The following is a 25,000-nucleotide window of genomic DNA, read 5'->3' on the forward strand; positions in this document are numbered from 1 at the left end:
GGCAAATAGGACCCCAGACCTGCAGATTGTATAGTGTCTGAGATGCTTGCTTGCAGTGAGCATGGTTGCTATTTTTCACTTACTCTGACCTGTTACACAAATACCTGTATGGTGTGTAGAATTCAAACGGATACCAATGCACACATAGGGGTAGATGTAAGTATATGCACAGTGCAAATAATTGCATTAAAGCCAGGCAATTGTTTTTCACTTTGCCCTAAGCTTAAGAGCAATGCAAATTACTCAACATGCACAGATAATGATTCACAATTATGATAATGAGGATCTCAATGAGCGCATTGGTCTATTTGGTCTACAAGAGCCAAGTGTCACCACATCAGGGAGTGTACCACAGCAGCCATCATGAAGCAATGACAGGTCTCTGCAGGTGTGTTCTTTTATACAGCTCTTAGTTACTCGCTTCTAACATGGTTTGTACCTTGTAAGAAGAGGTGTAAAGTTTTTGGAGGGTCAGCAATTGCCTAAGTGCAAGGCAAAATCCTTACATCACATTATAATGTTTGCATCCACTTAGTATCCAGATCCCGACCAATTTCATGCTCTTTTCTTCATTTGAATGCATTTCAATATCATTTTGGGGGTTTGTGCGTATCCTTACATCTACCCCATAATCTCAGACTACATTATTGCATACAATAAACATTTGCAAAGAAGTGCACAGAGGGTTGATCTGTACAATATGATGGTAAATGAATAAAAAAATAAATAAAATTGAATTTTATGCAAATTCAGTGTGAAAGATCTATAGGATTCTACTAGGAGTATGTGATAAAAGTTTGGAGAAAATTTAAGGCAGTTATTGTGCACTGTGAGCCAGACAAGATCAGCGTCCCGGACGGCTGTTGCATGAGAGACAGAGAGCATACTGCACTGACTGCCCCGGCTTCCATATGAAACCCTTGGAACACATACAGAACAAGATCAAATTTGGAAGTTGTATTGCTGTGCATTCTGATAGAACCTGCCCAAGGTGGGATTCAGACTGGGTCTGTTTCCATGCCGGAACACCCTCAGACACTATCAGCTACTTTTTTTAAGTCCGGTACCGACTTCAGCAGCCTCTATAAATAAAGGTGCTCAAGTTACAGTATTGGGCCGGGATGTGTAGAATCATCATGGTCAAAGTTCTAGCTCTATTCTATATACATGCACTCTATTGCATAGTCTTATATTCTTGTCTGATGCTTGAAAGGGAAAAGCTTTTACCTGCTTGCCACTAAGTCACTCTGTGGACCAATATGATGTTATCTTGTTACAGTCTTCCTACTACAGTAGAACATTATTCATATCTTCAAGCTGTTATACAATACCATTTTATAGAAAACATCTGCGACTGTATATTCATGAAGGATTAACAACCCATATTTAGCCTGTATATTATATAGGATAAAAGCATTATACTTGGTAATCAATGCTTTAAAAAAAAACATCCTTTGAAAAGCAAGCAAGATAACATTGTAATAACTCCAGACCAAGTTTGTATACATTTCTTTCTTTTCTTTTTATTAATTAATCCCTTCTCACCAGTGGTGTAGTCCTAAACCCAAAAGTACCGGAACGCCAACAAAATACAGATTTCTTAGACAAAAATGATACAAATTCCCGTTCTATTTGTTCATCGAGCTTGATGTAACATTTAATAGATAAAGCATGTGGTCTGGTTATTTATCGTGCATGTTCTTCTTTCTATTCCTTTCGATTATGGGATCATCACCAGCGCAGAACTTCAAGCAACACAACGTCCTGTCCGGTACATAGCACGTCATCCCCCTGTCTTTTTTTCTGGAGCTCTGCATCCAGTAAAATTACGAATCACACACACCGCTGTTATTTTTTTATTCGTCATCAGTTTCAGAACTGTGCAATTAGAATGATTTTCAAATTTATTTTTAAGTATCCGCTGACATTTCTGGATAATTAAATTTAAACGACATTATCAATACATGTTTTTTTTTTTTTTTTTTTTTTTTTTTTTTTCCTGGACATACAGCATTTACGGTAATCTCATCCGATTAAAAAACAAACAAAAAAAAAACAAAAAAAAAACAGCGCTTGTGTTACTGCAAATTGTGAGAAAACAACAAGCTAAGCAGATAAACACATAGTTTATAACATTACTGTTTTTTTGTTTAATAAATGTGTCGCCCTTATTTATGCTTTTGTAATATACATTACATCTTAAATGTAAGTGTGGTTTTAAAAAGCGTTACAATACCTTACCCTATTCTACTACTCTATAAAAACTACTTTTTGTAGGTATCTGTACTCACATTTTTTTGTAATTGCTCTTATTTACAATCATTCTCATCCATTTGCTTAGCGTGCTCTCTTACTTTGTCTTTACTTGTGTAAGCAAATCTTTTTACTATAAATTAAACGCTCTCAGTGGATCCCGATCTCACATGTAATTATTTACTGTATTATTTATCTTGCTCTTATTTGAATTTGATCTTATTTGATGTTATTGTACTTTATAACTGCTCTTATCTGTAATGTGATATTTTATAATGTGGCATTGTGTATTGTGATATCGGCCTGGATAAGGGGGGGGGGGGGGGGGGGGGGGGGGGGGAGTCTGCTTAGAAATAAATAAATATAATGTAAGTCACCAGTGGAAAAACAGGGTGACGTTTCTGACATTCACACCCCCTGGGTTGGTGGCAGTAGCAGGATTTCTAAAGACGGCATATGCTTGCCCACGTCTCTGTTTGTCAGCGCTCCTGTGTTGTTTTGCAGCCGCGTCTGCTCCAAGCAGCACTCTGAAAATGTGAAGAAAACAAACCCAAAACAAATACACACACAAAATAACAAAACACGAAAGCAATTATTTAGAGGGTTGCTAAAGCCAGCGTGACAGGTCAGTGCAAATCATTTTAATGTATCTGAGAGGCGTTTTAAAAAAATGCCATCCTGAATTAGTGTGCGCGAGGTTTTAGCTTTTATATTGATCATTGATAGAAATACACTTGAACAAGAATTCTTATTGTTGTTTTTGACATTTTAGCAAGTGCAGCTGATATAGTAAGAAACAAAACAACACGAGTTTTCCTGGGGCAGGTTCAGTCACTCAATATTTGCGGTACAGTCTAAGCGTAGAAAGAAGTAAAGCCGCTTGCTCGACCTCCGTCTTCCTGAGGGGTGGGTAATCAGACTTGTTGAAAACACAACGAACTCCACATAATTGAGCATTTGAAATGGTCTGCCAATAATCGAAATCTCAAAAAAGTTCCGTGAAAATCATTTTACTGTTCGGTGTTATGTAAACATGTGTTGGCTTTTTAATTTAAGTACAGTAGGAGAGGGCATTAATATTTGTAAATAATGTAAGAACGCGTGCATTTAATGTTAAAAAAAAAAACAACAACATGTAAGTGAATTATTACACGGACATAATAAAGACAAGGAACCCCTCAGCGCAACGATTCGCTTCAGGTTCATCTCTTTGTATTACTCTACCAGATTATTGCACTCACCCAAATACATACAGGGACAGAACACTGATTAAAGCCATATTGCTGAATATGAAATAAGGTCAATGGGGGCGAAGAGATTACATTACAATATAGTTTCACCTAAACTGGGCAAGGCTGCACAATTCTAATTGTGCATCATTTCCAGCACTTGGCTGTGTAGAAACGTATAATTGGGTTGTTGATGATGACCAGGGATGAACCTGGCATGAGGAAGACACTAGCAGAATTTAATAAGCTGGCACCATGTAGTAACCAAATGGGCTGTTGAGTTGCATGTTGCATATTGTCTAACGTGTGTTATTTTTTAAAATGTGTGATAGTGGGAGAACAACAGATAAGTTCAATTGGAAAAGGGATTTGTGTGTTACTAGGGATCTCTGTGGAGGACACGCAGAAGGATACTGAATACATGTGAGTATTTGTTTGCTCTTAATTCATTGATGTACAACACATGCGCAAATTAAGCTTGTGCAAATTAAGTCCAAGGCCTTTTTTTCAGAGTAATCACTTCTGTAAATCCCTTATCTTTAGTGTACTTTTTAGCTGTAATTTCTGTATGCCCACCTAATTTAGTTTTTGGCTGAATGGGCAGCACTTGTATTCAAAGACTAGGTAATTCCATGGGAACAGATCAGCAATGGTTGTCACTGTGTAAACACAACAGTTCTATATTACTGTACCTTTTGCTTGGATCTGCAGCATACCATTGAACAGTATACACAAGACAGTGTGCACTGCTCCAAACAATTAAGGGATTTACCATAGTTTACCCTGGTTTGCCATGTTTGTTAATATGCTTTATCATACATCTCTGTGCTTCACAATGCTTACCTATGTTTTATCATGCTTTCACTATGCTTAGTTAGATTTTGCTACGCTTTTACTGTGGTAAACTGTTATAAGGGTCACTCATTTGCAGTAATAGATGCCTGGCCTGTATTGGTGTCACACACCATATTGATTTAGAGCGGACAATAAAGCAGGTACTGTATGAGGGTAGATAATTGGGACCCCCTTTCCCAGCATACACTGTAATAACGGATGTTTACATATTACCATCCCAACACCTCATCTGATAACATTTTTGCATTTAAGTGTTTTTTCAATCCAGAGATTTATAACGCATGAACGTGTCACTTGCTATTCTGCAGCAGTAATAAGTCGTTATGTTACTGTGTTCACCTGATTATACTTCTATTTTTCTCTGTTAGGGTGCGAAAGATTTTGAACCTACGTTTGTTTGACGACGAAAATGGAAAGCACTGGTGTAAAAGTGTGATGGATAAACAGTACGAAGTGCTTTGTGTCAGCCAGTTCACCCTGCAGTGCATCCTGAAGGGAAACAAACCTGACTATCATGCTGCCATGGCAGCAGAGCAGTCCGAGCCATTCTACTACGACTTCCTCGAGCGCATGAGGAAGATATACAAGCCAGAAATGATTAAAGGTAAGGGAGTATATTTTCACTTTCTTCAAAACATGTATGTGTAACAGAGGCTGGGTGCTCATCTTAACCACAGTGCAGAGAGCCTTGCTCGTCATCTTAACCACAGTGCAGAGAGCCTTGCTCATCATCTTAACCACAGTGCAGAGAGCCTTGCTCGTCATCTTAACCACAGTGCAGAGAGCCTTGCTTGTCATCTTAACCACAGTGCAGAGAGCCTTGCTCATCATCTTAACCACAGTGCAGAGAGCCTTGCTCGTCATCTTAACCACAGTGCAGAGAGCCTTGCTCATCATCTTAACCACAGTGCAGAGAGCCTTGCTTGTCATCTTAACCACAGTGCAGAGAGCCTTGCTCATCATCTTAACCACAGTGCAGAGAGCCTTGCTCATCATCTTAACCACAGTGCAGAGAGCCTTGCTCATCATCTTAACCACAGTGCAGAGAGCCTTGCTCATCATCTTAACCACAGTGCAGAGAGCCTTGCTTGTCATCTTAACCACAGTGCAGAGAGCCTTGCTCATCATCTTAACCACAGTGCAGAGAGCCTTGCTCAAGTGCATTTTGTTATTTTGGAGCTTTTGCCTCATCTCATCTCACTGACGTGACAGGGCTCAGTATTGTGCTACTGCTAATTATTTATTTTCTTTACTTTAAATATTAACATTACAGTGATATCATAATCAAAGCAATGCTGCAGCAAGGTTGTTTTCAATTGCATAGAAACCATCCTTTTCAGACCAGGAAACTCAATTTTCGCCCTTTTGACAGCACAAAGTAAGACAAAACTTACTGTAAATGCAAGGGCGAAATTGAAAACAAAAAAGGGGTAATGAGTGTGGATTGTATCCTTCCTTGCATTGCAACACAATGCCCTGCAGAATGTATAAAAAATGTAATTGCCAGTGATTTTTTAGGTAAGTTAAAACACTTTTTTTTCTTCAGTTTTCCAAAAGTAGTAGCAGGTAAGGGACACATTTAGGAGTAACTTGCACATTGTTAATCATATTTTAGAGAGCTTTGGTTTATTTAACTGGCTATTGAATGCTCACAGCTGACCTCTTTTGAGAAACCATGGTTTTAGGATGCGCAATTAAAAACAAAGCAAAAACAGCACTCCACAATGAGTCAGGTCATATGCAACACCAAGGTCAACACTGTCTTGGCGTGAAGGTCTTTAAAAACCACTCATTTTCAAGCTGATAAACATTGGTGTCTTCAGGGGAGTGCTTTGTCAATTAATTATGTGCTTTCATGAAAATAGGTTACGTCACAAGAGAAAATGTGCCAAGTGCATACCCTGGAATGACTGATAGGGTAGCTTGTTAATTAGGCTTCTTAGTGCACTCTAAAAAATGACAAAGCTGCATTGCACTCTCCATTACATCCTTTAATTTTTTTAGCCCGACTTGTGAAACACACAACAAAAAAGTTAAAATCACTGGAGAGCAGGGCTTCATCTCCTGCATTATAATAACAGTTGATAAGCTGTACATTGGAGTGTTAGAAATTGCTTGGGGTCGTTCACTGGCTGATTGCACCTCTGACGGTGGCTGGGAAGCTCAAAGAGGAATAAAAAAACAACTGGCTTGATTTACAGACGCTCATGCCAGAATATGCCAGTTCTGTCCTGCTTCAATGCATCTGTGCTGTACAGGGAATATTTGTTAAATTTTTATTATGTTCCTCAGATGGGAAGTTTGGAGCCTGTATGCAAGTACATATTCAGAATGATGGACCCGTTACTATAGAGTTAGAATCGCCAACTGGACCCGCTGATCTAAAGCAGGTATTTATGGGATGGGGTGGGAGTAGGTACAAAACCATGATTTAAATATATATGCAATTATATTGAGGCGAGAGTGTATTATATGGAATGTCCAGACAGTAATTTATGTGTACAGAAATAAAATAATTTATTTTTATTTTCTATACACAACAAAAGGATTAAATAACAAACAAAAAAACAAAATGGTGTATATATATATATATACATTATGATGATATATATATATTTATATATATATGATATATATATATAAAATACAAAAGAAATACAAATGGTACATTGAAATTTCGTTCTGTTTGATATTTTATTTTTAAACACTGAAACTCAGAATCAATTATTGTAAGGTGACATTGGTTTTATGTTGGGAAATATTTTTAAGAAAAATAAAAACTGAAATATCTTGCTTCCATAAGTATTCAGCCCCTGTGCTATGGAAGCTCCCAGTTTGCATTGATGAAAGAAATTGCCCTAACGAGGACACAATTACCTTACCATTGGCCTCCATCTGTGAACCATTAAAGTTCCTGTCACATTTTCTAGATAAAAACCCCACTGTTGAAGGATCATTGGTAAGGCTGTGAATCTGAAAGGAAAATAAAGACCAAAGGGCATTCTACAGAAGTTAGAGATAAAGTAATACAAATGCATAGATTAGGGAAAGGGTAAAAAATAATATCCAAGTGTTTGGATATCCCAGTGATCACAGTTGGACCAATAATCAGGAAGTGGAAGCTGCATCACACCACCCAGGCACTGCCAAGAAAAGGCCGTCCCTCAAAACTCAGCGCTGAAACAAGAAGGAGACTTGTGAGAGAAGCCACAGAGAGGCCAGCAATCACTTTGAAGGAGCTACTGAGTTCAGTGGCTGGGAGTGGAGTAATGGTGCACCAGTCAACCATATCAAGAGCTCTGCATAACACTGGCCTGTATGGGAGGGTGGCAAGAAAGAAGCCGTTACTCAAAAAGTACCATCTGAAAGCACGTCTGGAGTTTGCCAGAAAGCATGAGAGTGACCCAGCTGCGATGTGGGAAAAGGTTTTGTGGTCAGATGAGACCAAGATAGAGCTTTCTGGCCAAAACTCAAAGCGCTATGTGTGGCGCAAACCTAACACTGCCCATGCCTCAAGACACACCATCCCTACAGTGAAGTATGGTGGTGGCAGCATCATGCTGTGGGGATTTTTCTCATCAGCAGGGACTGGGCATCTTGTTACAATTGAAGGAAGAATGGATGGAGCAAAATACAGGAAAATACTGCAAGAGAATCTGCTTCAGTCTGCTAAAAAACTGAAGCTTGGGAGGAAATTCACCTTTCAGCAGGACAATGATCCCAAGCACAAGGCCAAAGCAACATTGGAATGGCTCAAAAACAAAAAGGTGAATGTCCTACAGTGGCCCAGTCAAAGTCCTGATCTCAATCCCATTGAGAATCTGTGGCACTGTTTGAAAATTGCGGTCCACAAGCGTCGTCCAACCAACCTGAACAACACTGGAGCAAATCTGCCAAGAGGAATGGACCAAAATCACTTTGACACTGTGTGCAAAGCTGGTACATACTTACCCCAAAAGACTTAAAGCTGTTATTGCAGCGAAAGGTGGCTCTACCAAATATTAATGTGTGGGGGTTAAATACTTATGCAAGCAAGATATTTCAGTTTTTTATTTTTCTTAAAAATATTTCCCAACATAAAACCAATGTCACCTTACAATAATTGATTCTGAGTTTCAGTGTTTAAAAATAAAATATCAAACAGAACGAAATTTCAGTGTACCATTTGTAATTCAGTAATATTTGAGAATTGGTCAAGGGTCTGAATACTTTTGCAAGGCACTGTGTGTGTGTGTGTGTATATATATATATATATATATTATATATATATATTATATATTATACACACACATCATGTATAATGTTAATGGTTTGAAAACATCAGCTACACAAGGGCATGCACGCATGCACAAATATAGTCCTTTGTGCACACATGTACACTGATGCACTTATTTGCAACAGAACGCTTAAGGACTGTATCAGAGTGAGCAGTGCTTAGAGAGGACCATATGGCAGAATTGCCTGAGCAATACTGAAACTGTGCAGAGCTACTGCACTGAAGAAAAGGGTTAAAGCAGAGTATCTCCCTAGGTGGCAGTAGTGCAGCATCTGAAAGGAGCACAAAAGCCAAAGTTATTGCAGCAGAATAGACAGCATTTACTATGGCTACAAATCTTATTTAATGAAATGACAAATTAAGAAGGAAATGAGTATAAAAACCTATTTGGCTTGTTTTAGGAAATATTAGCTTGAGTAAAAAAAAAAAAAAAGAAACAGGATGCTGTCACTAAATTAAAGTCTAACCCTTTTGTATTTGTAATGTTATTTCCCAGATTATCTTTTTTTTAATTTATTTTTAAATCTGCTTTCATACAAAAGAAGATTAAACGATCAGTTAACAAGCAAGTAAAAGTAAACAACATATATATATATATATAAAAAAACCAAAATATTCGATTGAATGTAATGAAACAACGAGCTGCTGTCTGCCCCAACACGCTACCAGGTTTGAGTCCTGCTTTTAACCCTAAATATTGCTGTTCTGAGTAATCTGTGACCCCCTCAGATCAGAGATTTGGCACTTCTGCATGACAAGATTTAGGTTTGTGTTTCATTAGCTTCATCCTTATTAATATCATAGATTTTACAAAGATAATATACCCTTTCTTTCTCTTTGTTTGACGAGGTTATGTAAATCAAGCAGTGAGCAGAGGTATTAAGGGTGCTGCAGGTTAGATCAGTTAAGTGTTAAGTGGACCCTGCTGTGAACAGTAATGTGTGATTCCAAACCAGAGTCACTCTCCTTCAGAGCTGAATGGCTTGAACTTAGAGCTGTATTTACTTTGTTTAAATCTGAACCGCACACTGTGCCAGAGTACATTATGAAGGGATCTCTCTCTGCTTTCACTAATACATTTGAAAAGATGATAGATGCTGCTGTTATTGTAACATGAATGTGTTATTACCTGGGAGGCGGGCGCATTATATAATCAATTGCAATATTTAAGGTCAAAGTCTGCTCTGTTGTTCAAAACCTCTTTAAACATGATCCATACATACATACGTTATCGTCTCGTTTCACAGCCCCTGATTAGCACTAATCTTGGGCTACCTTACTTGAAATAACATTAGGTAGCCATTCACTTCTACACTTCTGTGAGCATTTTTTTTTAAATCTGCCATTTAACTTACTGTACCTTAAATAATTTATTTATCACCCACTTTATGTACCCACTGCTACTCTTTCTGTCTTTAGAGTCGTGTTCTTGGAACCTGGTTTAGTGAAATGAGGTGAAAATAAGTTTGGTGGCCACTGAGGTCAGGATTGAGATGAATTGGCAGAGATTTTGCAGGGAAGCCATGTAAACAGCGCTGTCTAGAATCACCATCTAGCACTAAGCAGTCACTCAATGAATCAATCAATGGATAGAGCAGACAGAGCCAACTATGCCTTTTACACTTGGCACTGTGCATAGAAATTCATAACCTTTACTGAGCATGCCATGACCATCACCTTAATTAATTTGAAATGGGTTCATCAGATCATTCTTTGTTTTGCCAGTCACCCATGATCCATGGTCTATGTCTGCTGCTTGGATAACTAGACATGGAACTGCTCTGCTGGCATCTGAAATAGGTTGTTCAAACAGCAGCTCTGGTATACAGTTCCTATAGGTGGGATGCTAGCACTGTGCATGCTATTTTGAATATTGGCACCTGGGATAGAAAATGAAGACCCCACACAATGGTTGCAGTCTGGCAGGATCCTCTCTGACAGGAGTTGGACGTTCTAGACAGGCAACATGTCCATTTACAACAATGGGGGCTTCAGCTAACCTGGCTGGTTTCTTACGTGTGTCTCAAGGTAAACCTTGTACTCACCCAGGCTGAAAAAGCTTACTTACCTCTCATGACCATTTATCCTACCGTAACAGTGATTGTACAGTACAGTACCTCATCATTTTTATTTAGTGTTTTTGAAGTTCTGGTTAAAAATACAAATTAAACAGGACCCCCTAGATGTGGCCTCGGTGTCAATGGGTAAACCTCCTGGTTAAATACATTTTAAATGTTTTTATTCAGTTGATCTGCACAGTGGCAGTCCTGTATACCACTGTCTTGTTTAATATTCAAACAAGTGTCCTTTTAGAAAACAGTTATTTTGAGTCTCTTTAGTATATTTAAAGGCTAGTAAAATGCCTTTTTGTAATTTAAATGTGGCGGTATTTAAATCAATTGAATTGAGTCCTTCCTGTTTTACACGCAATAGAATTCCACCTGACCCCAAGCGTAATACTTAAGTGGGGTCCTTTTATTTGGAACACAGGAAGTGAAATTGTAGTGTTGTGGCAGAAAAAAAGGCTGAAATACAAACATAACAACAGCAGGTGAAACAAGACAATGAAAAAATATAAAATAATCCAATTTGGTCTATTCTATTGTTTTAAAGTGTCACATTACAAAGATCAGCTGATAGCGTGTTTTGACAATAGCTGCCAGTCTTCTTTGTCTTCATTTTAGCTTTTCTGAGCGTAGAATTAACCTTTTGCTGATGATTGGCAACCCCAGGTAGTAAGATGTACCATATTCCTTGTAAATGCATCAAAATATAGACTGGCATTTCTGCTGGTATGAACAATTGTGCCCTTTGTGCCCAGTTTGAGGCACCGTCTAAATGGCCCAAGTGTACCTATGAATGGATGCTTTTAACATCTTAACCCAGGTTGGCAAGGGAACAGTGTTGGTGTGTGGGTGGTTTGACATTTATGACACACAGCTACGCCTCTCTTATTAATGTGTTTTCTTGAATCAAAGGGCCATGCCTTTTAATCAGACTGTCATTTGATGATACATTGCAGTCAAGTTTGCTAAAGATTAAAAAAAAGGCGTAACTGTCGCCTTTTTAAAATCTTGTACATTGACATTTAATTTGAGTGATAAGGCAGATTACTAAAAGGGGAAAGAATGTCGATGTCATTGATGGCCTGGGCAATCTGTTGGAGACTCAGAATGTCTTATTTGTTGCATAGTGGGCACCTTGCATTGGTGTGGGTGCTGCCTTGTAAAACTGAAATTAGACGACAGGCAGTCAACTGGATAACATAGTAGGCAGATTACTAATAATGGTCCGGCAGATCAGAAATATACTTTTAGTTCTTTAGCTTTTCTGCAGAAAACTTTTTGAACGATCGCTTCAAAATTTTAGAAAAAGGTTCGCAATCATGGACCTATTTACCAGAGGTCGTAGCTGGGTATTTCCTGCAGTTAGGATAATTATAATCTATAATTATGGGGCCATTGTTTGAATGGGATGGACTTGGCTTAATAGTATTTTCATGTAAGGAGAAAAATAATAACTGAAATGTGTGTTACTGGCCAACAGCATTCTGTGTACTGTTGTTAAGCGTTCTAGAAAAGTTTCATGAGTATCAAAAATTTGATATCACTTTAGATAATGTCTTGAATAGCCATGTAAGTGCATATTAATAACTAGGTAATCACAACATGCTCTTGCTCTTACTGATGCACACTAACTACTGTATAATTACATGGGAACATTTTGTAACCTGGTGTAATTACATGTTAGGGCCATTTCTATGTAATTACATACTTATTTGGCCAGTCGTTACCATGTAAAAGCAAAAAACATGGGTAATTATCCAGTTATTACCATGCTACCAAACATCTTTAAATAACAGTTAAAACTGTGAGTAGGGCCACATATGGTTTAAACAGGGTAAAGATAGTAGCACAGTAAGTGCACCGGTCTCCTGCCAGCTGCTAGCTAACAAACTAATTTCCCTTTGCTTAGTTATGAAATAGGTTTGGCTGCATTTTTCTGATTGTGATTCCAGTCACATATGCAAAGCTTCCCTTATTTGATGTATTATTTAATGAGCTCATCATGCATGGTAGCGATCGACCTACTTAATCCTGTAGTGTTTTACATCAAGGATATCACAACCCTGTAAAGTATGAATGACTTTTCAGGAAGTATAATTAATAACTTCATAGTGCTAACCTCTCTAGAAGAAGAGCAATAAAAAGTTGTGCTGCAGTTTTGTAAATATTTTTATTGCCAACAAAAATCCATCCTCTATTTCCAAATGTAATAATCTTTAAATCCCACTGCCTAATAGTGTCACCATAGCAGCAGCTGGATCTATCATCTGTGGGATGGAGTAAAGAACTGTGCTCTTACTTAAGTAGAGCAGAATGGCTGTGCTGTAGTTCAGAGACAAAGCTGAATATTTCTTTAATGCATTGTTATGCACTGTATGTATTACAAAGGAGACCCACTAGTGTATGGTCACTGAGGGTTATGTGCCTAGAATTTATATTCCGAATGGTTTTCTTTTTGAATGTAAAAGCTTAATGCTGTTTCAACTCATAAACCGAAGGCCTGCTTTCCCCTTATTGGCAAAATTGCTGTCCTCACTCCGTCTGTGCATCAATTGGTTTTTATAGTACTCTAGATGTTAAAATGACTGCATCTCCATGTTTTCAAATTTGTTGGAAATAGGCACTATTTTTTCCTTACAATCTATTGATATATATGGCAGTGGTTTTCAATTTTTTTGTTTTTGACACTATACCTGCCCCTTCTGACTGGAAGCTTCAGCTCAAGTACCCCTTTACAATTTTCGCTCTTACTGAATGCTGCCACAGTTGCAAGAAAAGGTGGAATAAACTGATTCACAAATGTATATAATTTATGTCACAACAATTTGGGTCTGACACACTGCTGGTTTAGGACAGAATACCAAACAATAGTTTTGAAAACTTTCAAACACTTCTTTGGATGCACAGATTCAGAAAAACAGTATTTGGGAATCTCGTCGGAAACACACATTTGCTTTCTATTCGGCAAAGTTATTATAAATAATCCAAAATCTGCATTGTAAATGTTTATCCTGTTACCATTTAGATTCCATCTCAGCATAATTATGTATTCCATTTAAGATGTTTACAGCATCAAACACGTTAACCTCAAGATAAAACTATAATTAACAATAATTAAAGCCAAATGTTTGCACTTTCTGCAGACTCTTTGTTTTTTCTTTTGCAAATAAGAAAACTGTCCATTTTTGACTGGAGGGGTGGGGGGTGGTGACAACCTACGATACACAGGATAATCTGGATGTACTCTTATCAAACACCATAAACACATTCAGCTAGAAAAAAATCAATTCAAGATCATTATTTTCTTTTACTTCAGTTTTTATTTGTGCATTTCTGAGTCGTCCTGTGTACCCATCCTGTGACAGGCGGATGCCCTGCACGTGGGGAATTATGTGTATTCGTATATTTGAGATTAATTATTGACAATATATGGATTAGTGTAAATAGATTAATTGAATTATTTAATTGTGCTCCATTTGGGACCGCTACCTGTCTGTGTGGAGCAGCAGCTGAAAGCAATCAGCTGTTCCAGCAGGCAGGTGGGCGTGGCTCAGTGGAGCATCAGTATAAAAACCTGGCGATCCCTAGGATCGGGGCTGCTGCAAGGCTTGCCGTTTTCATGGCACCTTTGATATATAGTTTGTTGTATTGTGTTTTATTACTCTGTCACATAACATTATTGTTTACTTTTTGTTTGTGTTTTTTTGCCAGTGTTAAGAGAGAATTAGAATTGTCTATGCACATTTTTTTAAACATCATTTTATAAACACTAGGACATAACAAGTACCAGCACTGAGTTCTTCAACTATTATACAACTTCTTTACACAGTGTCCTGCACCAGTTTAGAAATTGATTTGGCTTCCCCATGGGTCATCTAGTTTAAGTTTCAAAATGTAAGGACGCCCTACAAAGTTCTGGTACAAGCCATTTGCAAGCAAGGAGTGGGGGTTATTGAAGTGGCCTACCACTTCTAGGCTTAAAATGGTAATTTCTAAGGATGGCGTCTTAAATATAATTGAGTTCATTCTGTAATTAAAGCTGTACAGATTGGATACACTTATATCAGTCAGGTGATTTTATGCACTATTTCCTCATAGCAAGGTATTAATTGGGATCAAGTAGAAAGTAGAAACAAGAAGTCTCTGCATCTTCATCACAGAACTGAGCATCTCCTTGCTAATAATCAGGCTAATTACAGTAGTGCTTTTGGGAAGAGGCAGTTCCTTAGTAGGACTGCAGAATGCCACAACTTTTACCATTTAGATGCATAATGTGATCATTTTCATAATACTAAGTACAGTATGTTTATTCCAGTTTATTCCGAATTGTACCAAAAAATGACAGGATTTTTTAAAAAGTGGATGTCGGTTTTATTTGCTGTTTTATTTTTAACTCCGACATTGAAATAAGCAGCCCTACACTGTATCCTGGTATACAGGAGACGTTTAGATATCAGAGGAACAAATAACGTTCAAACGTGGTTCTCTTTCACTTCACAAACACATTATCACCTGATTATGTTGACCAGTCAAAATCTATTGTGGCAGTTGCTGGGCACAGTAATTACTAGCTCGTTCAAAAACTAAATTGAAATACTTACAGAAAATGTAATATTTTTAGTGGATGAGGAATGGGGAGAAAACGCAAACCTTCAAAAGAAAATGAATGCTTTGAAGTACACAAAAATAAAAAATAGCAGAAGCTGGTCAGGTGAGGCAGAGGGTGCATAGCGCTGCAAATACCGCTGCATTGAGGTACATGTTCACACTGACAATAAAAGAACATACAGAAACATAAGCGGCACAATAAAGTGAAACAATAAAGTGAACTGAGACAAGCAAGCCGTTTATGCGGCTTTTACATGCACTTTAATAAAAAGAGAGCACAGAATGGCTGTGTTAATGAGTTTGTCAGAGCGCTGTGCTTTACTGGACAGCCACTGTTTATTGTATGTATTGGTGACTTTGTGCGACAGTACTGTCCATCAGCTTAACACCGACAATCTTAATCTTAAATATTTGACAGAAAATGGTGTTGTTAGTTTGTAAACTTATATGATTTGATGGAAACGTCCAATGTGATTTCTTTTTGACGTGTCTCCCGATGGCTTGCTTGATCTTTTTAAGATTTGATGGTGAATAAACCTGGCTTGTTTTGTGCTGATGTCATGTTCATACCTTCTGTAGATCCTATTTCCGTCAGCACAGCGATTGCCCAGACGTTCGCAAAGTACCAGCTAACTTAGGAAAATATGGCTTTGACTTGCACAGATTGTGCTTCATCATGCATGCCAGGGACATTATTAATCAGAAACGAGAACGGCTATGAATCATATTCCACGTGTAAAGTGTGTATAGCGAGATTTTTCCCCTCCGATTTTTACCGATGTTTCAAATAAAAACAATTTTTTTTACCGATTTTAGCCCTATTTTAATATATGTAAAATAAACTCAGAAAAATTCCCGGAATTTCTTTTATAAAGATAAAAACCAAAAACGCGGAACTCCAAGTATGTGTCACCAGTAATCCAGTCAGGGTATCAAGAAAGTTTTATGTTATTGTCCAGAAAGAAAAACGTTTAAGAAAGCACTGGAAAACAAATTAATTCTGCAATGCAAATAATAACAAAGGGCTCATAAAAAAGACTGTAAATAGGGCCTATAGTTTTTTTTCCATGTTTTTTAAAGTTGTTCATGAATCTTCATTGCGTCATACACTGACTAGCTAACAACAAAGAGAGAGTGACTTTAATAGTCCACTATGAGTAGCTCCCAGCACATTGTTTGAGTGGAAACAGCTGTGTCTCGGCCAGTGTTGAAGCGTTCTGTGACTCCAGCCACTTTAGCATGTCTGTTGTTTCTCAATATGTTGCATACGTCTGTAGAACTGTCAAGACATGCCTGTGATTAGATTTGTGCTTCTGCACTGTTGCCATTCCAGGAACACCTGTGAGTCTGTCTAGATAGACACTTTGGTCAATACAGCCATTGTGTTGGGTGATGAGCCAGTTGTAGGGGCACCCACTACCTTGTAAAGTCACTGAGATCCTTATGCTTTCCCAGGATTGTTGCTGAATAGTTGCACACAACTCTCACACAACTTTAATTGGTATAGGGGACCACATAGAGTTTCATACATTACAGACGACGTTTTTTTGGCCAGTCAATGTGGAAATGACTATGTTGTTTTACATTATAAAACTACCCAAATTTGCACTGTGTGTGTTTCCTAAATATAATTTATAAACATGTCCCAGTAAGGCTGAGATAATATTCATGACTGTTGTTTAAAGAAGCCAAAAAACATCCAAGAACTATGTATTTTATTCCAAAAGACATTCTTTAAACAACTCATAAGTTAAAAACTGTGAACAGGACCCAGTGTCACACAAAACATTCCATTAGTTTGGATGCGACTGTGGGAGTCTTAAACTAAATGAATTATTGTACAGTTTCTTCATAACAAAGTCCTCCCAAACCTGTTTGAAGTAGTAGTTTAGTACCGGTATAAGCATTCCAAATTGCACAATCATCATTTTTTACAACAGCTGCATCTTAAATAATGGTAAAATGGGCTAAAGAAAAGTAGGACATTCTTATCCAGGTCTATGCGTTCCTGCATAATATATATCTATAAATGTTTTAAAGACCCCATAGAATACCTATCCTGCTTATTATTAATGAAGTGCACTTATTTATAGCACGTGTACAGGGCTACAGAGCTGAAAATATAACACAAAACGTATTGCTGTATCAGAGATGCCGACACAGCAAAAAAAAAAAAAAAAAAAAGGTACAGATTAATAAATGCTTTCCAAACTCTGTGTTTTATTGTGCTTTACACTTTTAGAATGGAACTTTTTTGGGTGTTGATATTGATTCCAGGGGATTGAGTTTTTACATAAATACAGAGGAATAGGAAATTCAGTACTGGTGCCTAACTACTCTGAATGATAAGTGAATAGGTGAAGTAAACACTTGTCTGTTTGGCTCCATTAACTCCGGTTTGATCTGGTTTAAAAAAAGTTGGAACCGGTTTGAGTCCAGGCTATTTCTTTGCCGACCGAGGACGGGAGCTCCCAGGGGGCGGCGCACAATTGGTCGAGGGGGAGGGAGGGCTAGGTTGGTCAGAGTGTCCTCGGCTCACCGCGCACCAGCGACCCCTGCAGTCTGGCTGGGTGCCTGTGGGCTTGCCTGCAAGCTGCCCAGGGCTGCGTTGTCCTCCGATGCTGTAGCTCTGGGTGGCTGCATGGTGAGTCTGCAGTGTGTAAAGAAGAGGGCGGCTAACGACACACGCTTCGGAGGTCAGCGTGTGTTTGTCTTCGCCCCTCCCAAGTCAGCGCAGAGGTGGTAGCGGTGAGCTGAGCTAAACAAAATAATTGGACGCTACTAAATTGGAGAGAAAATAACAAAAAAAAAAAAAAATTATTTATGTATTTATTCACCTTTTATCCTGGTAGTAGATTCAAAACTGAGTTTTCGTAAAAAAAAAAGTTAGTATATGTGTTAGCAATATGCAACCCTTTTTATTGTGCAACTGAAAATATTTAAAAAGAAATAATCTATTGCTTTAAGTTGGCCTGCTGAAAAATAAACTGGTTATGATTTAATAGTGATGAACATTATTCACCACAGGGACAGGGACACTAACTTGTCTTAGTCATCGGCCTTCCTTTTATAATAGAATTAAACTGAATAAATTACATAGCTGGCCAGTGGTAATATTATTTGGCAAAGTTGTTTCCCTAAAGTGCCAGTTAGCACATTGTGGTACATGTGCTGTGGGTCAGTCATCAGCTGTAGAACCAGCTCTCTGTTTAAATAGCAAATTATATTCTTAAGAAATGTTGCTTTTAAATTCTTTGACAACTACATCAGACCCTACAGCACAGGTGCTTCCTGGAGGCCGTTTTTTTTTATAAATTATAATAAGAAAGATTTGTTTCTGAAAAGGTAGGGAACATAATTAGAAATGTAGTGTTGTAGCCATAAACACGGACTATCTGAAATTGTCTGAATTGCAGTACTGTTTTTTGCAATATATGTGTGGGGTATTTACATTTTCCTTGGTTTCATCTGCAAATCATTAGGTCATTTTATAGAATGTTGAAAATACAATAAAGATGGTGAGTTATACTGGTACTCATTGAATTAAACACCCCAAAAGGTTGTTTTAGTATTTTTAGATTGGTCACAGGTTCAGCCACTCGTACTGGAAAGCATTTGAGATATAGACTTCATATTTGCCAGGTTGCATGACAATTTGTAGGTGACCTTTAACCTTTAGCGGTCCATTTATTCAGCTCTTGTTACGCGCGTCAGGTCCAATTTATTTTCACATGCGCTGTTTATTTTACACGCGCTATTTAAAAAAATTTTCTGAGTAAAACAGGTTTAAAAGGCATTGAATCGAAAAAGGACACTCTCCAGCCAGCCTCACCCCTTGTTCGCTGTATTTTTCACATACCTCTTTATAGACGTGCATACTGATAAATCCTCGCTTGATCACTCATTTTATCAGCAGATTCCTTAATAATGTGATCCAAGTCATTATTTTATTACTATAACATCTCAAAAAGCTCTGCAAATGTCTGTGATATTCTTGAGCGCTGGATGTGGAAGCAGCTGTCTCCTATGTTTGTGTTCATTGTTATCTCTATAGTGCATGGGGCTATCAGTTACACCTTTTTTTCAGCTTAATTTGCCTCCTACAGATCACACTTGGCAATTAAAAGGTTTTCTCGTCTTTTTCCAAAGATAAAATGACTAGAGACCTGTACTTTACGTCTTTTTGATGACGTCGGACAGGGTCAGATATCGGACTGGAAAGGGAAAATTGTAATGTCAGAACTGGTCCGACATAGGACTGCAAAGGGTTAACACAACCCCAAACCTAATATGGCGATCCATGGAGCTGTCCGTTGAGTTGAATGAAACTGCTATAGTTAACAGATGCATTCAACTCTTTGTGACAAAAACACACAATTGTCTGCAGCAAATGTCATGGGTTAGTTAGTCTAGCTTACAATCCTTGGTTGATTTGTAGGGTGTTGAAAGCAATTTAAAAAAAATCATCTTTTTAATAAGGGTCGAAGGCGTAAATAGAGGCGGGTGAGGATTTTCCATCTATTTTTAGAACTGGATTCAATGTGCTAATATGTCCATCAAGAAGGGATGATTTATCAGAAGCAGAACAGATAGCTACATAGTGCCATCATGCCTGAAGAAGTTAGATAACATGCTGTAATAAACCGCAGTGGAATAACTGTTCCTGGACTGTTTAAAGGGATTTATAGGACCTCTTGGCAGCAGTTCTTGACATGATTGTTCCACTCAGTTATTTGTCCTCCATAAATAACCTTTTTTTTTTTTTTCTTGTGGGGAGTACCTTTAGGACTCCTTGGGTTTTAAGTAATGGGTATGGGAGAGCCAAAATAATTTTCTTTGTTTCTATTCCATTTTTACGAGCCTAATCATCCTATAATTTTGACTGGCAGAGAGAGGTTATATAATGATAATTAACTGTTTAAATAGTTATTATTCAAGTGTTGTTGGGAAAAATTGAATTCAGCAGGGGATAATAGAGTTTGCCTTATCTCTGGCTGCACCGCTGTGCTGGGGAGGATTAACTCACCCAGTGCTGGGATTTCCAGTTCCAAATTCCAAGTCACGTCTATAGTTATATGTTAGTCTCTATTTGCTGGCTTCTTCTACAATTGTTTCCAGTGATTTGAATTGTATTAGAATGGAGATTTTGTTCAATCATAAATGTACCTTTTTCTGGGTTCTCCCAAAGCAAGTATCCTCACAATAAGCAGATTTTAAATAAATCACCATCAGGAAAAGCTACATTGTTCGTTATTTATTGCAATTTTCAATCATATGCTCACTCTTACAACACATCCTTTGTAAAATGCTGTTCAACAAATACTTTTTGAGTGAAAAAATGTTTTGTATCCCTTGCCAGCACCAGTGCAAAACAATTTAAATTTGCTGGCCCTGAGTCAGGATCGCGATCTTGGTGAGACTGTAATTTGAACCACGCTTGCATGACTAGAACGACAGTGCTTTTACTGCGCTAGGTGAGCCACAGCATTTCAGACACAGCAGTTTTTACATGCTTCCCTTTTCTCCTTCCAGCAGGCAAAGCTGGAAAAGCAGCAGCAGTGGAAAGAAAAGACCAGAAACAAGGGACCCTCCGAGTCAGGCAAGGAGAAAGCCGCCTCGCCTGCTGAAGTTGACCCGAGCACCAGCAGCGAAGCCGAGGGGACGCGTCATCAGAAAGAGTCTTAGCCCTTTCCAGCCCTCATTTATTTCCAAAATCTCAGAAAATTAAGTCACTCATAAAATTACATATACATGCAATAAATATGAGAAATTAGTTTATTTCATTAGGCAACACTGAAGTAAAAACAAGAGTAATTGTTTTTGTAATTTTATAAGGTTTTGTAAACATTGTAAAATACGTGTGAAGTATCTGAATGCTCTAAAAACATTTTTAACAGAGCTGTGTATTTTCTTAAGCACAAACTAACAGTTAACGTGTTTTCCTCATAAAAATGTTAATATCTCAGTTTGCTAAAAAAATATTTGGTGTTATCACAAAGGTAAGTAATGATTCATTTTAAAAAGCTATAATAAAACATATCCCTTTCCTATCAATCAAAACCAAACCCTAAACTTAATTTTTATGTTATTAAATTGACTGAAACATTCATACTGTTTTTTTTTGCTTTTTGAAGCAATTCCTGTCTTTTGTAGACACAGATCCATTCCACATCTTTCACATCGGATGCAGGAGTAGGATTTTATACAGAGCTTACACCTCTGCTTTTTCTCCACATGCTGAGGACAGTGAGGGATCATCCACTGGCCTCTGGGAAACCTTTTTTCTAGTGCATCATCTTCTAGGTAATCCAGGGACAGTCAGACTCTTTTGCGCTCCAGGGACTTGCCAGCTTGAAGTAAAGCATGGGCTACTTCAGATTCAGAAGTAGATTTTTAAGTTTTGATCAGATGGAAGACCTTCTACAAGTCTCAACACAATGTCTTCACTTGTGCCAAGGGAGGACTTCTCAATGGTCTTTGTGGTGCCCTTGCCAACATATACTTCAAAATCACAGATGATTCCACTTATTCCTGCACGGACAAGTACCTTTACCCCCCTCTAGTGAGGCTTATTTTTAATATATTGCTTCAGAGAACTCCTTTCTTTGAATGGGATGTTCATTTCGTCAGTTGAGTGGTGCTCCTCAATAGGAATTGCTTTTAGATTTTATTTGGCTAATGTTAGAAAAGGGCACACTTTGAAGAGTGGGTCATATAAATACAATTATCAGTCGATTTAAATATTAAAATAAAAGTTAGTGTAATTCTGTCATATGGTGCACAGTACTGCATGCAGCTGGTATTGTGCATAATAAAGGTCCACTGACTCCATTTGGAATCACACATTTTCAAACTTTATAAAAACAACCAAAATAATTGTAAAAGTGATAAAACACTTTTAGACTCTGTACATACATCGACTTAACATTCTGCTAACAATAACTGTAATAATTAAATAAATCAATGTTCAAATAAGTTAAATTAGCTTAAGCATAACACAAGGAACACATACCTTCACATCGTACACTCCAAGTCACATGACCAAGCAAGCCCCCCCCCCCCCCTTTCTCCTATATCAATCACCATTGGTCATAGTTGTAACCAATTAGTGCCTTTATTACTACCAATGATCACACGTGTTTTTCTTGAGCAGAAATGGTGCAATCCTAGCCCTCGGAACAACAATTCCATTTGAAATCGCTGGGCTGGAAAGGACTGGAGCGCCGTATGCTTTTTCAAACAGAAGAGATTACCATTAGTACCGTTTCCCTTGACAGACACACTTGTTAAAATATCAGTGGCCTGCCTCGGTAGATCATTTCAAAGTTGATGTTGTTGTTGTTCCCACTATCTTCTGTGTTGTTGAGGTTTGTGAGCTGAAGCTAGAGCTCCCTAAATCTATCTTACTTCAGGAAGTGTTTCCCAAATGAGCACAGATGCAGAGAGAATGTCATTGTTATACAGAATTACCAGACTTGGGCTCAGCATTTTATTTAAATAATCGCTACTTAAAAAAAAAAAAAAAAAAGTTTTGCACAATTTGTGCGGTTGTTCATATATTAATACAGTGCATCCTCTCTATAAAGAACCCGTTGGGGTCCAAGCCTTTTGTTCATTATATCGAGGGGTTCGTTAAGTGAAAGGACAGTCAAAATGAAGGATAAACTTAATGAGGTGATATTGTGAATACAAGTAGAATTACATGTACCTGTTTGTCTCATGTATGCAGTATTCTGCCTTTGTTTTATCCTATTCATTAAAGAATTAAAACGCAGTACATAAAGCAAAAATCCTGAATTGAAGCTGAACTTATATCAAAATCAATCTTAATTGTTTCAGAGTGCACCCAATCTTAATCCAACATGCGAGAATCCCAAACTGAACTTTTATACCAAATCAACCCGACATGAAAAGTTTGATATGAAAGGTTTGTTGTTGTTTTTTTTTTTAATCAATTTTGCTTTGCCGCATGGTTGCTGAACAAGCCTAGAAACAGAGTGCTCTGTGACAACCTATATTCACGACAGAGACATGCCTGCATTACATCTTTTTTCAAACAGTTAATGTAGTTCCCAGCCTTTTTCCAGCATAAAATTATTTTCGTTTAGGAAGGCATTGCATAGGGCACGCTTTTTATTGAGACAAACAAGAGTTGCCTTCACTGCAAAGACGGCATCCTGTGCGTACAGACCGTGCTGTTGACAGTGTGTACTTGTATGATCTTTTTTAATTTATTTTTTATTTGGGATCCATGGGCCAGGTTCGTTATAATAAAGAGCATTATAGCGAGGGTGTACTGTACTTATTAGAAAACAAATTATACCATTAAAAGCAATACAGCATAAGGTGTGATACAGATATGGAACATGTTTAAACTGAAACACCAATTAAAGTACATGGCATAAGGTATTTAAATAAAACACATGCACATTTGTTTAATTACAACATAATGAACCTTCTAACAGATTTTGTACTTTGTTCTAGGGCCCAGGATTTTACTGTGGTACTGGGCACTGTGCATCTCTCGACTTGAACAGTTGAACAGCTTGATAAAGAGATACTAAACCGACACAATGTAAAATGATCCAAACAGCCCTTTCACCTGTTGGGCATATTCCTTTGGGTAAGGTTCCAGACACTTCTCTAAACATAGCTCATCTTTAGTTTTTCACTTTTGGAACCCATGTAAGAAAGAAAAAACTTACCTTAAAAATGACCTTTTTCTTGGTCAAGGGTCGAGGTTGAAAAAGCAATTTAGGCTTCATTATTCAGCAGGCACTTATGCCAAGGAGAAGCAAAGTTTAATTTGTCAGGCAAGCTGTTTGCTCTGTTTCAGAGTAAATAGTGGGCACCTCTTTCGTCATCTCTGGGATGTGGGGATATAGTCCTGTGAAGTGTCACTGCAGTTTTGGTCTGACTTTTCTGTTGGGCAAGGAAACATAAAAATGACAGTTGATGTGTGTGTCTGTTGTACAAATCAAGAGAAAGCGATACAGCGAAAAATAGTGCTGTAGGTCCTTTGGAAGAAAAATCAAGGGATAGGTACAAAGTAACAGGTCAGCTTCAGGAAATAAAAATCCAGAAAATGTATATTTCTCATTAGCAAAACGTGTTCTTACAGAGTTTTAAACACCCATTGGTTACACTGTAAATTAAGTGTTTCTAACTACATAGAGTAGTAACAGTAATGTTGCCAGTTGCTGGCCAGCTTTTGTAATTACACTGTATGTACACATGTGTACTTACAATGTAGTTAGAATGTAAACACATGCAATTACAGTGTAGTTAGAGACACAAGATAAACCTTAGTACTCCTGTAACTGTTCCTCCCTCCCATGTGTTGGTCATTTTCCCACAGCTTTTACTGTACAATCAGATACATTCTAATAGATAACTAACAAAAACAAATGTTCCAGGGGGTTACATAACAAATATGACATCTCCTCATAATTTTAACTGTATGTTGTTTTGTGTGAAGTGATCACCTACTTAGAGTAGGTGATCCAGATTGCATCTTTATGATTGGTTAAAAAAAAAAAAAGTTTCATTGATGAGTGCTAAAAAGAAACCCTGTTTTCAAGTTTCTCTGTAGGGTAGACATAGCCCTACATGACATAATGAGAACATAAGAACATAAGAAAGTTTACAAACGAGAGGAGGCCATTTGGCCCATCTTGCTCGTTTGGTTGTTAGTAGCTTATTGATCCCAAAAT

General features: G+C 37.8%; 1 pseudogene; it reads left to right on the forward strand.

The window, feature by feature from the left end:
* Positions 1-1,722: 1,722 nt before the first annotated feature.
* LOC121316635 lies at positions 1,723-22,926 on the forward strand (annotated as a pseudogene).
* The last annotated feature ends 2,074 nt before the right edge of the window (positions 22,927-25,000 follow it).

The sequence above is a fragment of the Polyodon spathula genome, chromosome 6 (genome assembly GCF_017654505.1).
Source record: "Polyodon spathula isolate WHYD16114869_AA chromosome 6, ASM1765450v1, whole genome shotgun sequence".
NCBI lineage: Eukaryota > Metazoa > Chordata > Actinopteri > Acipenseriformes > Polyodontidae > Polyodon > Polyodon spathula.